Source organism: Myotis myotis, unplaced genomic scaffold (assembly GCF_014108235.1).
Source record: "Myotis myotis isolate mMyoMyo1 unplaced genomic scaffold, mMyoMyo1.p scaffold_m19_p_3, whole genome shotgun sequence".
In the NCBI taxonomy this organism is placed as follows: domain Eukaryota; kingdom Metazoa; phylum Chordata; class Mammalia; order Chiroptera; family Vespertilionidae; genus Myotis; species Myotis myotis.
Window position 1 is genome coordinate 112779107 of NW_023416335.1, and position 16929 is coordinate 112796035.

Here is a 16929-nt window from a genome sequence, read left to right on the forward strand (position 1 = left end):
GTGAAGAACTCATTCTAATTCCAAATGCTAATTTTCAACTCATCCCTCCCACTACTAGTATAATGCACAAAGAGGATTTCCTCTGAAAGGGCAGCTAGAGAATATGAATCAAACACCTATGGCTTTGCTGCTGGGAATGTGGTTGTAGCACCAGCAGCATTGCGTCACCTGGGAGCTTGTTAGAAATGCAGCCAGCCTCTCCAGCCCATCCCCAGACCTCCTGAAACAGGTTCCGAATTTTAACGAGATCCTCAGATGATTTATATGTACATTGAAAATTGAGACGAGATCCAAATAAAGTCCTAGTTTTGAGGACTTCAGGCAATATTATGAAGTGAAAGGACATATATTCTGGCAGTTTCGGTGCATATATTTTTCACCCTGGAAGGTTACTCATACACATGACAGCTCTGCCTAGAAACCTACTCCCCTAGGCTATGCCTGCTTTTGGTTTCTTCCTTTCTTAAACCATCAGAGTTAAAACTTCCAAAATGTTAGCATTTTAATTTTAGTGGCAGCACACTAGGAGCCCTGACAATGAGTGGATAATGGGTGGTTTGAAAATGATGACTGGCCTGTATAGGTCCCAGGGCCAAATAATTTTATTTTTTATTTTTTACAGAGAGGAAGGGAGAGAGATAGAGAGTCAGAAACATCAGTGAGAGAGAAACATTGATCAGTTGCCTCCTACACATTCCCTACTGGGGATGTGCCCGCAACCAAGGTACATGCCCCTGACCAGAATCGAACCTGGGACCTTTCAGTCCGCAGGCCGACGCTCTATCCACTGAGCCAAACCGGTTAGGGGCCCAAATAATATTTTTAAGGGCCAAAGGTGAGTTCTTGACCTAATGTAAGTTCAGAAATGGAAGCTTAATATGAATTCAGTCATACTTAGATTCAGGTCCCAGCTCTGTCACTTATTTTGTCATCTATACTAATAAAAGGGTATGCTAATTAGACTGGACATCTTCTGGACGTACTTCTGGACAAAGCCACGGTGGTGGGGGCTGAGGCAGAGGTAGTTAGGGGAGATCAGGCCAGCGGAGGTGGGGGCAGTCAGGGGGCGATCAGGCTGGCAGGCAGAGGTGTTTAGAGGCAATCATTCAGGCAAGTGGTTAGGAGCCAGTGGTCCCAGATTGTGAGAGGGATTTCCGAGGGGTCCCAGATTGGAGAGGATGCAGGCCGGACTGAGGGACTCCCCACCCCCATGCACGAATTTCGGGCACCGGGCCTCTAATTTTTACATAACATTCCTGAGCCAAAATTTTTCATCTCTGAATTGGGATTAAGAATATGAGTATAGAAGATAATCGCTATGTAAAGGAGATACCACAGTGGCCAGAAAGAACTATGTATTTCATTAATTATAGCTATCATTGTATCTTTTCATTTGTTAACTTAGGAGACCATAATCTTTTATGCTTCAGTTAAACCAAGGTGTGACAGCTTACCAACTCACTTTGCAAGAGAATTGTTATAACTATAATGTTAAAAGATCTATGCTGAGTTTTAGGATTACAGATTTTTTGGCCTCCAGTTTCTATTTATGCCTCCAGTTTCTGTCATCACAAGGTATCATAGAGTGCAGTTTATGCCATCAAGTCAATTTGATAAATTGCAATCATGAATATTAGAGGGATAAAAGTACGTATTTGAGCCCTAGCCGGTTTGGCTCAGTGGATAGAGCATCGGCCTGCAGACTAGAGAGTCCCAGGTATGATTTCAGCCCAGGGCACATGCCTGGGTTGCGAGCTCAATCCCCCAATAGGGGGTGTGCTGGAGGCAGCCAGTCAATGATTCTCTCTCATCATTGATGTTTCTAGCTATCTCTCACCCTTTCTAAAATCAATATATATTGATTTATTAAGAGCAAATATGCAAATTGTTGTCACACCATCACACCATAACGGCTCAGACCCTCAACACTGGGGAGAGAGGAATGGGGACCAGCCAGGCACAGGTGAGCTTGCAAGAGAGGAATGGGGACCAGCCAGGCACAAATGAGCTTGCGAGAGAGAAATGGGGACCAGCCAGGCTGTGGTCCGGGAGAGGGACAAGCCACCTGTCCCGTGGTTCCGGGAACCAGTGGCTGTGCCTATGCCTGCAGCCTGGGAGAGGGACAAGCCACCCTCCGCGCAGTCCTGGGTGCTTGCGGCTGTGGCCTGAGTGAAGCCACCCGCCCATGGTCCCCTGCAGCTGCAGCCGGCCCAGGCGAAGCCGGCCAGGGTCCTGGATGCCTGTGGCTGGCCAGAGCGGGGAAGCCCGGGTCCCAGGTGCCTGCAACTGGCTGGAGGAGGGAATCCTGGGTCCCGGATGTGGGGCGAGGCAGAAGCAGTTAGGGGCGATCAGGCCAGCAAGGGAGCAGCTAGGGACGATCAGGCTGGTTGGGGAACAGTTAGGGGCGATAAGGCAGGCAGGCAGAGGTGGTTAGGGGCCATCAGGCAGGCAAGCAGAGGTGGTTAGGGGCGATCAGGTAGGCAGGCAGGTGAGTGGTTAGGAGCCAGTGTCCTGGATTGTGAGAGGCAATTGGACATCCCTCAAGGTATCCCGGATTAGAGAGGGTGCAGGCCAGGCTGAGAGGGTACATGGGGTGGGGGGTCCCTCAATGCAGCCTGCGTCCTCTCCAATCCAGGACCCCTCAAGGGATGTCCAAAACCGGCAGTCAGACATCCGTCTCACAATCTGGGACCACTGGCTCCTAATCGCTTCTGCCTGCCAGCCTGATCACCCCCTAACCACTCCCCTGCCAGCCTGATTGACGCCTAACTGCTGCCCTGCCACAACCCACCTTCTCTGCTGGGACCTGCCTCCTCTGCATGAGGCGGTGGAGACGCCAGGACCCGCCTCATCTGCACCACACAGAGCCGTGGGATCCCCAGGTCTCACCACACAGAGTGGCCTCTGGGTCCCGCCTCCGCTGTACACACAGCCATCTTGTGACGGCCATCTTGTGATGATGTGAGGGTGTGACGCCACCTAGGCTATTATTAGTATAGATATTTAAAAAGTACATATTTGAAAACTGCTGGGTGTTCTAATTGTATTCTTTAAATATGACTTCTGGGTTATTGCCACTACTAACCACAATAGAAAACCTTGGCAGAACCTTTATGTAGGACAGAAATGACTGCTCTTAGTTACCATAAACCTACTAAAATTTATTTCTAGCACTCTTTAGAATGAAAGAGAAGCAGACCTCTGCAAGCACAGGTTGGTATTTTAAGCATGTGCTGTCCTTCATCATTTATGCACATTTCCTTTGAGAATCTATCACTGCAATAAATTGATCCTAAAAATATAAATTGAATTTATTTCCACAACTAAAACATTTTTAGCACAATGCCCCTGAAATTATTAAAATTAACTCTTTATTGAAAAGCAAGATAGGTTTTCCATTTACTATTTTAATTTCATTGCCTTGTAAATTTAAAAAAGAACACAGTTATAGAGTAGAAAACCAGCAAATGAAACTTAAACTTAACAAGTTGTTAATAAATGAACTGGATACATCAAATCCTTAAACCATATCTCAGTTGGCAGTGAGGTGTCTTAATCCTCAGTTGATTAATACATTTCTCCTATCTAGCACTTATGTCAAAGATACCTCTAACATGAAAGTCCTAGGTTTACTTTTGGCTAGAATTTAAATGTAGATTTTAAGAAAAAAACAACAACAAAAACCCCTAGCTTTTGAAGCACATGGCTATCATGTACCAAGTGAAACAAATAAAATGTTTTATTAATAGCCAGGTGACATTAATATTGGCCAGGCAGTGTAGGGGGACACCCTACCAGAAATTAAATTTGTGGGGATTTCCCCCTATTCTTTAAACAAGAAAACTTCTAGCTGCTTCTGTAAAATGCAGAAATTTATTCTGACCTTGAAGCAAGTCTTTCTTATTCTAGAAAATTTGCTGGAGTACTTGCTCTTAGAAGGCAGGGCTAGTGGACTTCCTGCTATTACTGCTGTGTGGACCTAAATCTCTGAGCTCTGACACCTGATTTATACTCCAAAGTGTGCAGAACATTCATTCCTGTTCCAACTGTTAGACTCCATGGTCATTAACCTATTCCCTTTCCTCTTCCAGAGCTAAGCTTTCATGGTTACTGATCTTTTGCCTTCTATAAACCATCTTAACCATACCCTTTTGGAATCCTCTAGTTTCAACATTAACATGGAAAACCAGAAACTTTCTCCCTTGTTTTGCTCCCTGTCATCAAGGCCAAACCCCTGCCATTACAATAGTAGTACCACCTTCAGCCAACCTGGAAGTAATTCTATCATCTTTAAATGAGTGGCCATAACCTGACTCATGTCTCTGAGAGAGAGGTCTATTTTCAGGATCTATGAACTTTATCCCACCAACATTTAAACATGCTTGAGTATCTCCTACCTTATATAAAAATTTCTTCTTCAGCCACATGCTCCTTTCTAGCTAATTCCCTTTCTTTCGTAACCATACTTAAATGTCTTAGAAGAGTAATATATACTCTATTTCCACTTACACACACTCATGCTCTTCTCAATCCCCAACCCAATGTCATCTGTCTGTCTTACTACTGCACTGACTTTGTTCTCAGAGGGGTCCTTAGAGATTTCTTTGTCATTATTGGTCACCCATATATGGCAGCAGTTTCACTGTTACTCATTTGTCCTTCCTTCTAGATACTTATCTCCCCATGGCTTCTCAGAGTCCACCAACCTGACAGCTGCTCAGCCTTCGCAAACCTGTCTTCTTATATTCCTACCACTACCCCATTTAATGTTTGTGCTCCTCTGGATCTTCTTCTTTTTCTCTGCTCATTTGACACACAGGCTGGGTAATCTCAGCTACCTCCATGATTGTAATACCACCAGAGAGAGTTGCCTCCTCATTCTGAGCTCTAGACAGGGACGTCATTGACCATCCCCACCTTTGTAAATACTCTCTTCTTTTGGCTTACCTGACTTCAGAAGGCCTTGGTTTTCTTCCTACTTTCTTTGACGAATATTACTGTCTTCTTAAATCTATCACTTTCCTACTTAACACATTGTATGCGGGAAACATTTATACGTTTTACATATTTATACATTCTACCAGTGTAGTAGAGCGCGGGACACGTATTAATACGTTTTTTATAGACTAGCGGTAGAATGCGGGTAACATATAAATATGTAAACTAAAGTTATCATAATTTTACTGAACATTGCCATTTGCACAAAAAAATTAGCAAAAATGGCCCGCGCCACCTGTTAGCGCGCGATAAAAACTACCCGCAAACAATGTGTTAATAAAGCACTTCTGTTATTTGAACTCAGTGTGAATTATAAGTCTGGGAATTATCTGGCTCCCCCCCTACTTTTCTAGGTGCTTCTGACCTCATCCTAGCCCTAACTACCTTCAGCTGATCTTTTATTTCTTCAAACATCTAGTTCTCTTGTCTCTTGCTCCATGTATCCTATATCATAAAACCCTAATATGCAAATCGACCAAACAGCAGAACGACCAGTCGCTATGATGCACACTGACCACCAGGGGGCAGACGCTCAATGCAGGAGCTGCTCCCTTGGTGGTTAGTGCACTCCCACAGAGGGAGCGCTGCTCAGCCAGAAGCCGGGCTCATGACTGGCGAGCGCAGTGGCAGTGGCGGAAGTCTCTCCCACCTCTGTGGCAGCACTAAGGAGCAGTGAGCTGAGTGGTAAGGAGCAGCGAGCAGGCTGGCAGTAAGGAGCGAGGGGTCCTGGACTGTGAGAGGGCGCAGGCCAGGCTGAGGGAACTCTCCCCCAGTACACAAATTTCACGCACCGGGCCTCCAGTATAACTATATGACCTGAAGCTAGTTCTGATCTATGAATTCCAACCTCTGCTGGTCTAAGTGATTTTTCCAAATTTCCAACACTCTTCAAATTCTTTAGAATTCTTACTACTAGCCTCTCTCTTGGCAGTTGCTTTGCCACCTACTTCACAAGGAAAAAACGGTGGTGATGGGCAGGGTGGTGGAATGAGGCCATCATGCCAGAATTTCCTCAGCCTCTTCCTTAATACTTAGAAATATACCTCCATGGGAACCTATTTCCTTACTTTCTGTCCCAAGAGAAGAAATGTGCTTCCATTTCTCTCAGCCAGATTCAATCCCTTCCCACTTTCCAGGACTGTGTTCTAAACTTCTCTGTTGCTGCTGACTTTTTATGCAGTGTTATACTTCTATCCTCCTTGGGAAAAAGAGTCTCTGACCTCATATTCCCTTTTAGCTACTCTCCCCGCTCTATGACCCTGAGATTCAAGTTTCTTGAAAGAGTGGCCTCATATTGGCAATCCCTACTTTCTTGTGTGTCTGATTCCTCAACCCACTGAAGTTAGCTTCTCTTCCCAAACCTCTGATGAAACTGTTCTTGCCAACTTGCTAATGAGCTTCAAGGTGCCACAACCAATGGGTGGTTTTTTGTCTTTATCTTACACTGTGCCTTTGTGAAGTTAGACACAGCTGACCCTCCCCCTTGGAACTTTTATCCTTTGATTTACATGCTCCTACTTTCCCTGGCACTTCTCCCAACTTTCTAGCTTTTTCCTCGCCTACAGCTTTGGGGTTCCTCTTGATTAATTCAACAAATACTTATTGAGCTAGACCCTGGAGCTACAGTAATGAGTACAATTCAGTCCCTGTCCTCATGGAGTTTATAGGATTCAAGGAAAGAGAGCCAATCAAATAATCACACAAATAGCCATTAACCATTACGGATTCTGCTAAGCATTGTGTGAGCATAGGTTAGGGGCCTAATCTTGGTGCAGCTGAGATCTGGAACAAACATAGGAGTCATTTATTATACTACTAGAGGCCCGGTGCACAAAAATTTGTGCACTCGGGAGGAAGGAGGGGTCCCTCAGCCTGGCCTGTGCCTTCTCGCAGTCTGGGACCCCTCGGGAGATAACGCCCTGCTGGCTTAGGCCTGCTCCCGGGTGGCAGAGGGCAGGCCCAATCCCTAGGTGCAGCCCCTGGTCGGCTTCAGAGCAGGGCTGATTGGGGAGTTGGGGCACCGCCCCCTGTCATGCACAGAGCAGGGTGGATTGGGAGGTTGCGATGCCACCCTCAGTCACGCTCAGGTTAGGGCCGATTGGGGGGTTAGGGCACCGCCCCCTGTCACACTCAAGGCAGGGCCGATGGGGAGGTTATGGCTCTACCCCAGGGGTGGGCAAACTTTTTGACTCGAGGGCCACAATGGGTTCTTAAACTGGACCGGAGGGCCGGAACAAAAGCATGGATGGAGTGTTTGTGTGAACTAATATAAATTCAAAGTAAACATCATTACATAAAAGGGTACGGTCTTTTTTTTTTTTTTTTTTTAGTTTTATTCATTTCAAACTGGCCGGATCCGGCCCGCGGGCCGTAGTTTGCCCACGGCTGCTCTACCCTGTCAAAGAGCAGGGCCCATGGGGGGGGGGGGGGGGGGTTGGGGCGCCGCACCCTGTCACACACAGAGCCGCAGGGCGATCAGGGGGTTGGGGAGCTCCCCCGTATCAGGCACAGAGCAGGGCTGATCAGGAGGTTGGGGCGCCTTCCCCTGTCACGAACAGAGCAGGGCCGATAGGGAGGTTGTGACCCCACCCCCTGTCACACACAGAGCCGCAGGGCGATCAGGGCATTTGGGCGCTGCCCCCTGTCATGCTGATCCCGGTGCTGGGAGGCCTCGCGGCTCCACTGATCCTGGTGCTGGGAGGCATATTACCCTTTTACTATATAGGAGAGAGGTCTGGTGCATGGGTGAGGCTGGCTGGTTTGCCCTGAAGGGTGTCCTGGATCAGGGTGGGGGTCCCCACTAGGGTGCCTGGCCAGCCTGGGTGAGGGGATGATGGCTGTTTGCAGCTGGTCACACACCCTTCAGGGTGGGGGTCCCCACTGGGGTGCCTGGCCAGCCTGAGTGAGGGGCTGAGGGCTGAAGCTCCCAACTGCTCCTTTTTTTCTTTTTTCTTTTTTTTGTTCTGGGCCAGCTTTAGCTCTGGCTCCAGCTCTGAGGCCTCTGCTGCTGAAAGCAGGTATCTGGTTTGTTTGGGTTCTATAATCAAAACAATGTATAACTCCAGCTCTGAGATCCCGGCTTGCTGAAAGCTGGTTTCTGGGGTTTTGTTTAGCTTCTATATTTGTTACAATGTTTCAAACTGCAGGCTCAGGCCGGCAAGGCAGGCGGGGGACGTTGGAGTCCTCCGTCACTGAAGCAAGCAAGCCTCATGTTAGTTTCAAGCTGCCTGGCTGCCGGCCGCCATCTTGGCTGGCAGTTAATTTGCATATCGCCCTGATTAGCCAATGGGAAGGGTAGCGGTCATACGCTAATTACCATGTTTTTCTTTTATTAGATAGGATACTACTTCTTATTTTTTCAATGTGGGATTTTGGTGAGTAAATGCATATTCATCTTAGTGATACCCTTAATTATTTAATAATTGTCAGTTACATATCCTTTCACAATTTGCTGTCTTCAAATAGAGATATTTTTAGCCTTTATACTTTTTCTATATTTTTAGCTTTTTCTTCCCAGCCTTTTATTAGCAGTTATGTAGAGACTTGGGCTTAAACACATTTTTGTACATTTTCTTCAGTTCAGTATGCCTTACTTGAGCAGCAACAGAACTCACAGCATTCTAGGTGTCCATCTATCTGAAACTGAATTCTGTCCACTTACTCAAAAATTGCATTTTCTACATGTAGCTCTCTAAATGCAGGTCTCATGTGTTAGAGTAAACAGCCTACTACAAGCACACTTATGAACACTTCCTTTTGACACCCCATGTTTTAAGGAAGTGTGGACAGAGTACATGGTTTGAATCTGACCTCCACCATTTCATAATTTTGACAAATTATTTGAATTTGCTTCTCAAGGAAGCATTGAAAATCAGTATTGAAATTCTGGCAATCTGACTGGGATTAGGGATTTAACCTATAAAAATGTCCATTGTTTTCTGAGTGGCCATTGTCATGACGAGAAAGCAGTTCTGCCGTTATGTCCTTCTCTGACCATTCTAAAAGCACAGCAAGCGCCTAATCTATGTCAGTAAGGGGAATGAACTGAGGTAGTGGTTCTCCACAGGGATGATTTTGCCCCCGTCCTCATACATCTGGCAATGTGTGGAGACCTTTGTGAGAAATCCTAATCTAAGAGATAATGGATATGTAATAATTGTGTGTCTTTGTGCCTAAAGATAGATGCAAGAAACTGATTTACCTATTTCTAGTGAAGTACTCAAAAGGTACTTTTCATTTAAAAAATAATGATAGATTCAGAGTTTTCTGGGAAAATGTGTAGGCTTGTCACTCATTCAACACACTTTATTATGAGCCGTGAGCCAGGGTTTCAACTTTCAGCAACCCTTGGTCCCTGCCCTCAAGGTCATAACCCATGGGTGTCTGTAAACTTTAATATGCATCGATGACACCCCCCCCCCCCCAGTTTCCTATTCAGTAAGTAGATCTGGGGTAGGGTTTAATAATTTGCATTTCTAACAAGTTCTCAGGTAGTGCCCATGAAGCTGGCCCAGGATAACACTTTGAAAATCATTGTTAGGGGAAACAGAAAAGGAAACCCCTGTGGTTTTGTTATGGACTGAGTGTTTGTGTCTCACCACCACCACCTAAAATCCACATGTTGGAATCTTAACCCCTAGTGTGATAGTATTTGGAGGAGGTGGGCCTTTGGGAGGTAGGCCCTTAGGGTGGAGCCCTTGGTAATGGGATTAGTGTCCTTATAAGAAGAGATGAGAGAGTTTGCTTCCTCTCTGCTCTACCTTGTGAGGACACAGGAGATGGGGGAAGGTCAATGGGGAAAAAAAGGAGACATATGTACTACTATTTGTAATACTTTAAACAAGAAAATAAAATTTAAAAAAATATTAAAAAAAAAAAAAAAAGAAGATGGACATCGCCCTAGCTGGTTTGGCTCAGTGGATAGAGTGTTGGCCTGCAGACTCAAGGGTCCCGGGTTTGGTTCTAGTCAAAGGCACATGCCTAGGTTGCAGGCCCGATCCCCAGTGGGGGGCATGCAGGAGGCAGCCAATCAATGATTCTCTCTCATCATTGATATTTCTCTCTCCCTCTCCCTTCCTCTCTGAAATCAATAAAGATATATTAAAAAAATAAAAAAGATGGGCATCTGTAAACCAGGAAGAGGACCCTCACCAGAAACATACCATGCTGCCTGGCATTGTGATCTTGGATTTTCATCATCCAGAACTGTGAGAAATGAATATTTGTTGTGTAAGCTCCCTCCCCCACTCGCCATCTCCAGTTGGTGGTAATTTGTTATAGTAGCCAAGCTAAAACAGATTTTGAGGATTAACATTTGTAGTACTTACTGGACACTTGAAGAGTTGACTATCAATCAGAATGTCTTTTGAAAATCTCAGAGTCCATGGCTGCTAGAGATAGACTCAGTGTTTCACTGAGAACTGGTATTATTGCTGAAAGCCCAACTGTTTTAACTTATATTCCCCTAAAGTCAGCAAGGTTGAACTTTTTAAATTTTTTTTGTAATCCTCACCCGAGGATTTTAGAAGGGGGAAAGAGAGAGAAAGAAAAAGAGAGAAAACATTGATTGGTTGCCTCCCATATGCTCCCTTACTGGAGCCAAACCCACAACCTTTTTGGTGCAGAGGACAATACTCCAACCAGCTGAGCCACCTGGCCGGATCAGGTTGATCTTTTTTTAAATTAAAAAATGTCCATCTCTTTTTTATGTGAATTATGTGTTCATGCCAGTGATCTTTTTATATTTTCCTCCTGGGGTCTTGGTGAGCAAATGGTTTTACATTTACACTCCACAATTTTGGCTAACAGTGATATGCAAAATATAGACACTAGTTCTTTAAATTCAGCACTGTTCACTTTTGCCAAATGAGCATAAACTGAATTGCATCAAATTACAGAGTATCTAGCCCTAACTGATTTGGCTCAGTGGATAGAGCGTCAGCCTTCAGACTGAAAGGTCCCAGGTTCAGTTCGGGTCAAGGGCATGTATCTTGGAGGCAGCTGATCGATGTTTCTCTCTCATCGATGTTTCTAACTCTCTAGCCCTCTCCCTTCCTCTCTGTAAAAAATTAATAAAATATATTTTTTAAAAATTACAGAGTTTCTAGAATATTTTATTTTTTCATTTTTTCCCCTTTCTATTGAAAAATGTAGTCAGGCAATTAAAGTAGCAAGGGTTAAGTTTCCAGATTGCCACAAGTCCAAAGAGACAAAAAGAGCTTTCTGTTCAGCATTTGCCTGGGAAAGCTCCAAGGGAAAGGCAAGAAGGAAGAACTCAGCAGCAACTTAAATCCTTCTTCCTCCATTATCCTTTTTTTAAATAGCTTTTGCATAGGCTCGACTTTTGTAAGTTGTGTGATCCTAATTTAGGAACATATGTCATTACCCTTAGCATGGCTCCTTCTCAAGCATACCCAAGATATGCCAGACATATGAAAAGAGGAGGGAGCCAGGTACAGGAACCTCTGGGACACGTGTAACAAGACACCAGACTCAAAACCCACTTCAACCCAGACCAACTGGTAGACCTGAGTTTCAAGTCCATCTCTGTGTATGGAGGGATAACTCTTTTTTCTGTCTCTTTCTCTCCCCAGCGACCCCTGTTCTTTCCATAAACGTATTCTATATAATTTCCTAGGACCAATGGGTGAAAGACTAAAAAGAGACAGTTTGACTCAATTTAAGAATAATTATGCAGCAGCATTGTCATGGTAAATGAAATTTACTTGGCCTCGGGCAGTGGTTCCCAACCTTTTTTTGTGACATATAATTCTTATTATTCAAAAAGTGAACTCCTATTCACATGGAAGAAAAGGCCATTAACTTGGTCTAAACAAGCTTCCAAAGAGCATGGCATCCATGAAAGAGAAAAATAAAAGAATGAAAGGACAGTTGAAGTAATGAGGAAGAAATCACTAAGAAACTGTTAAAAATAATATGAAGTGATAAGAACAAATTGCAAATAAAGTTTCAAAACATATAATAGAAAACTGAAATGCATAAATGTCACAATATATGTTTATATACTGTGTATGAGGCCCCTAGAACCATAAGAAATGCAAAAGAACCACTGTTAATAACTCATTCTCCAATTGCTCCCCTTAAAAATCAAATTGGCCCCCTGTGGGGCGTGTGCCCCACATTGGGAACCACTGGCCTAGAGGCGTTCTTTTCCCTGGAAGGGTTTTTGCAAAGGCTGGGTATTTGCAAAGTAGGATGGTAGAGAATTGTGTTAGGTGAGCCCTTTTAACTATAAAGTGACTTTATAGTCCAGGATTCCATCATCAATATTTAATGGAGCCTAGCTTTGCACCAGTGTGGTCCTGTGGCCAGAATCAGGAGTTCATGGCACAGGCAAGGTACTGTCCAGAGGCACCTTCACGAGGCCAGTAGAAGTCTTTGCAGGACTGGCACCAGTGGCAGCTTTTGAAATCAGGTGAAATCAAGAAGACCTGAGTGGTACCCAGACACAGTTATAATGAGAGAGTAGAATAAGGATCTCAAATGGCACCCTTCATTCACTCATTTATCCATTCAGTCAACAACAAATACCAGGTAAAGTATGAAGTGCAAGAGGAGTTGAAGTGAGTCTAGTTAAATTCAGATACTACAAAAAAAGAAATAAACAATATGACAAAATGTGGCTCGTGCTTTAATAGAACGATACAAAAGGCAGTAGAAATGCAGGGTGGGCAAAAACAGGTTTACAGTTCTTCATATGGAATACAATATAATAATTAATAAATAATAATAATACAAGAATAAACTTTCACCTACTCACAACTATAAACCTACTTTTGCCCCACCTTGCATAGAAAAGAGACACCTAGTGCATATTGTGTGTGTGTGTGTGTGTGTGTGTGTGTGTGTGTGTGTGTGTTAGATGGTTATGTCATTTTATCAGAGCTTAGTCTTGAAAGATAAATAATAGCCAGTTGGGGAAATCTTTGAATATTAACTGTATATTCCAATTAAATTTCAATATTAAATGTCCTGAGTGTGATAGTTGTATTGTGGTGATGGTAAGAGGAAGTTCTGTGGTTAGATACATGCTGCAGAATTTGAGAGTAAAGTATCATAAAGTCTGCAAGTTTCTCTCAAATATTTCAGCAAAAGTAAATATGTGTAGGGAGAGAGTAAATGAACACAGTATGGCAAAATGTTAGCAATTGATGATTATAGGTGAAGGGTATATGGGTGTTTCTTTTTGTTGTTGTCTATCCTCACCTGAGGATATATTTTCCATTGATTTTCAGAAACTGGAAGGGAGGGAGGAGAGATGGGAGGGAGAGGGAGCGAGGGGAGGCAGAGGGAGCGGGGAGAGGGAGAGAGAGAAACATCTGTGTGAGAGAGACACATCCTGCAAGCATGCCCTGACCAAGGCTGGGGATTGAACCTGCAACCCAAGTACATGCCCTTGACTGGGAATCAAACTGGTGACCCTTTGGGCTACTCTGGTGTTGGCCCTCAGGGAGAAAACATTCACAAAATATAGAGCACTTCCCCCTGAGTATCAGCAACTGAAGAAAACATTTTATTATCCACTATTGTGATTTCTATAAATAATTTTATAAAACTTACTGAATAACTGCTTTATGCCAAGCAGTATTAGATATGGTGACAAAAGAGAAATAAAACACTGGTTTATCAGTGATAACTAAAGAAGTTCTATATTTTATTCTTCCACAAGTCTTCCCTTTGGGCTTAAAAGACTCACCAAACTGAACTGAGCTAAGTTGGCCTTCTTACGAATTCACTGAGTGAAATTGGTTGCCAAGACCAACCAATTTGGTGGCCAACACTCTAACCACTGAGCAAAACCAGCTAGGACTATGGATTTTTCTTGTATTAATCTTAAACTTTTGAAATTTTCCAAAATTAAAAAAAAATGTAGAGAAAGGTTAGTGAATTGGGGCCATGGGCCAGGGACTGGGAAAAGGTGTGGAGGAGTGATCTCAGATGAGATTGTGACAGACACACCAAGGCACGAGGAAGCTTGAGGCTTTTCAGAAATTTCAAGTGGTTAGGTGTGACTGAAACATTAAATGCTTATGGTAGGACAGTGACAAAAGTGGGGCAAGAGAAGGCAGTGGGCTGTGTTAGAATGGCTGGGCTGTGTCCTGGAGGCATTTGGGTGACATTGAAGGGTTCCCCACATCTTTTGTGTTTTAGGTGATTGCATTAGTAGCAGTTTAACAAGCGTATAGAAAGGGGCAACACTATGACAGAAAAAATAGTTCACATGATATTACGGCAGTTTAGATGTAGACCTAAAGGAAAAAGGTGCCACAGAGAAAATGGAGCAAACAGCTTAAGAACTATATAGGGCAGAAGTGTCAATAGGTCTTGGCAACCAATTTCACTCAGTGAATTCGTAAGAAGGCCAACTTAGCTCAGTTCAGTTTGGTGAGTCTTTTAAGCCCAAAGGGAAGACTTGTGGAAGAATAAAATATAGAACTTCTTTAGTTATCACTGATAAACCAGTGTTTTATTTCTCTTTTGTCACCATATCTAATACTGCTTGGCATAAAGCAGTTATTCAGTAAGTTTTATAAAATTATTTATAGAAATCACAATAGTGGATAATAAAATGTTTTCTTCAGTTGCTGATACTCAGGGGGAAGTGCTCTATATTTTGTGAATGTTTTCTCCCTGAGGGCTAAGCATTTGCTGAACAGCTGTCTTCTGACACCTGTTGGACTGATTTACATGCAGTCTAAAGTGAACACATGCCATGTTAGTGCCACTCAAAGTACCTGCAATTTTAAAAATCTATCAGATGTGTCCAGAATTTGTTTCTCCTTCCACCAGCTAGTTTATTGTTTCAGTTAAGAAAATACAAATATTTCTTCTTCTTAGTAAACTTAACACATGAAATGTGCATTCACAGAACTTGCAAAGTAGGAAATACATTTTGTGCAACATGAATTTATTTTTGTTAATTTTTTTATTTGTTGATTTGAGAGAGCAAGAGGAAGGGAGAGAGAGAAAAAAATCAATAAAAACAATAAAATAAGTGATTAGTTCCACTTATTTATACATTCATTGGTTGATGTGCTCTGACCAGGGATTGAACCTGAAGCCTTGGCAAATTGGGATGATGCTCTAACCAGCTGATCTACCTGGCCAGGGAGCCACATTAGTTTTCAGATGTAGAAATTTCCTCTTGGGAGTGATGCCTGTGCTTGAGTAGCAGTGATAGAACAAATAAGGTGCTGAAGCTAACCTCACCTAGACATTACAAATGCTCTGGGAAAAGAAAAGTTGGCTGAGCCCTATTTGGCTCAGTGGATAGAGCATTGGCCTGCAGACTGAAGGGTCCTGGGTTCGATTCCAGTCAAGGTCACATACCTCAGTTGCAGGCTCCATTCTGCCCATCTATCTGGTTGGATGTTTCTCTCTCTATGTCTCTCCTCCTCCCTTCCACTCTCTCTATAAATCAGTGGGAAAAATATCCTCAGGTGAGGATTGACCAAAAAATAAAAGAAAGAAAGAAAAGGTGGCTGATGTATAAGAGGATTCCTTTGGTGGGTGGTGAGATGAACAAGGAAGGCAAGTAAATGATAGTACAAAGAGAAACTTCCATAAGTCAAGGAGACACGACTGACCTCAGGACGCAAGTTAGATTTTCTGTCCTTGACATCCCTCCCCTACAATGTTAGGAAGGCCACATGCTTTCATCCTACTCACACTCAGCACTCACCATACTTATAATAGCTTATAAGTAACTGTCTGCTTTCCTCTCTTGACTTACATAGGTCTTAGGAAAGCCAACCACCATGGCATCCCTAGTGTTCAGCATGGTGCCTAGCACAAGGTCAGCGGTCCATAGTCCTTACATACGTGAATAAACATATGAAAAGTAACCACACGTGACTTCCTAAAAGGATCACAGCTCCCAATAGTCATAACAGGACTACTATCAACCTTTTACTTGATAATGAGTTTAAATTTAGTGTTTTAAAGAAAGCATGAAATTGTCTTAATATCACACACACACACATTTCATTTATAGTCTTTATAGTAAATATGAATATTAACTTACAAAATTTAAGCTCGTGTGCTTTAAAAATTAGCATTCATTACTAAAGTGTTATTTTAGAATGCTGCCCCAATCTGGCCCAACTTTTCTTTAATTCTTTTGATCCCAATAAAACTAAATTTCAGGACACCAAGAGAGAAAGCAGCCAAAAGGAGCTCATACTGTTTATTGACTGTCAGGGACACTGTTAACAGTGACTGCGTCCAGCTCTTTGCACTGCAGTGACCGCCTTTGCCGTCCAAGGCCAGCAGTTCCAAATGGTGTGGTTCATTCGGTCTCAGGGACAAGCCCTGAGGAGTTGGTCCACAGTTCACGGAAGAGCTCTAGCATGAGAGAGATGGTCTGACTCTTTTTTTTTTTTAAATATATTTTATTGATTTTTTACAGAGGAAAGGAGAGAGATAGTTAGAGACATCGATGAGAGGGAAATATCAACCAGCTGCCTCCTGCACACCCCCTACTGGGGATGTGCCCGCAACCAAGGTACATGCCCTTGACCGGGATTGAACCTGTGACCCTTCAGTCCGCAGGCCGACGCTCTATCCACTGAACCAAACCGGCCAGGGTTGGTCTAACTCTTTATAGGTCCCCTGGAGCAATGACTATAGGACCTGAGTGACATCTTATCATGACTGAGGGGAAACACTGAGAAACAAGCATAATTCTGGGCAAAGAGGGACTTCTCTCCTAAGAATTCTGCAAACAATCATTGTTTTTTTTGTTACAATTCATGTAATTTATCTTTTGGGAAAGAGGCAAACAGATCTTAATGTAATTTGTGTGCTAGCCATTGCTTATTACTGAACTATCCTTCTTAATGAAAGTGAAAAACTATTTGTTATATCAGGGTTTGCCACAATGGGTGCTTACATCACCATTTAAAATTCTGA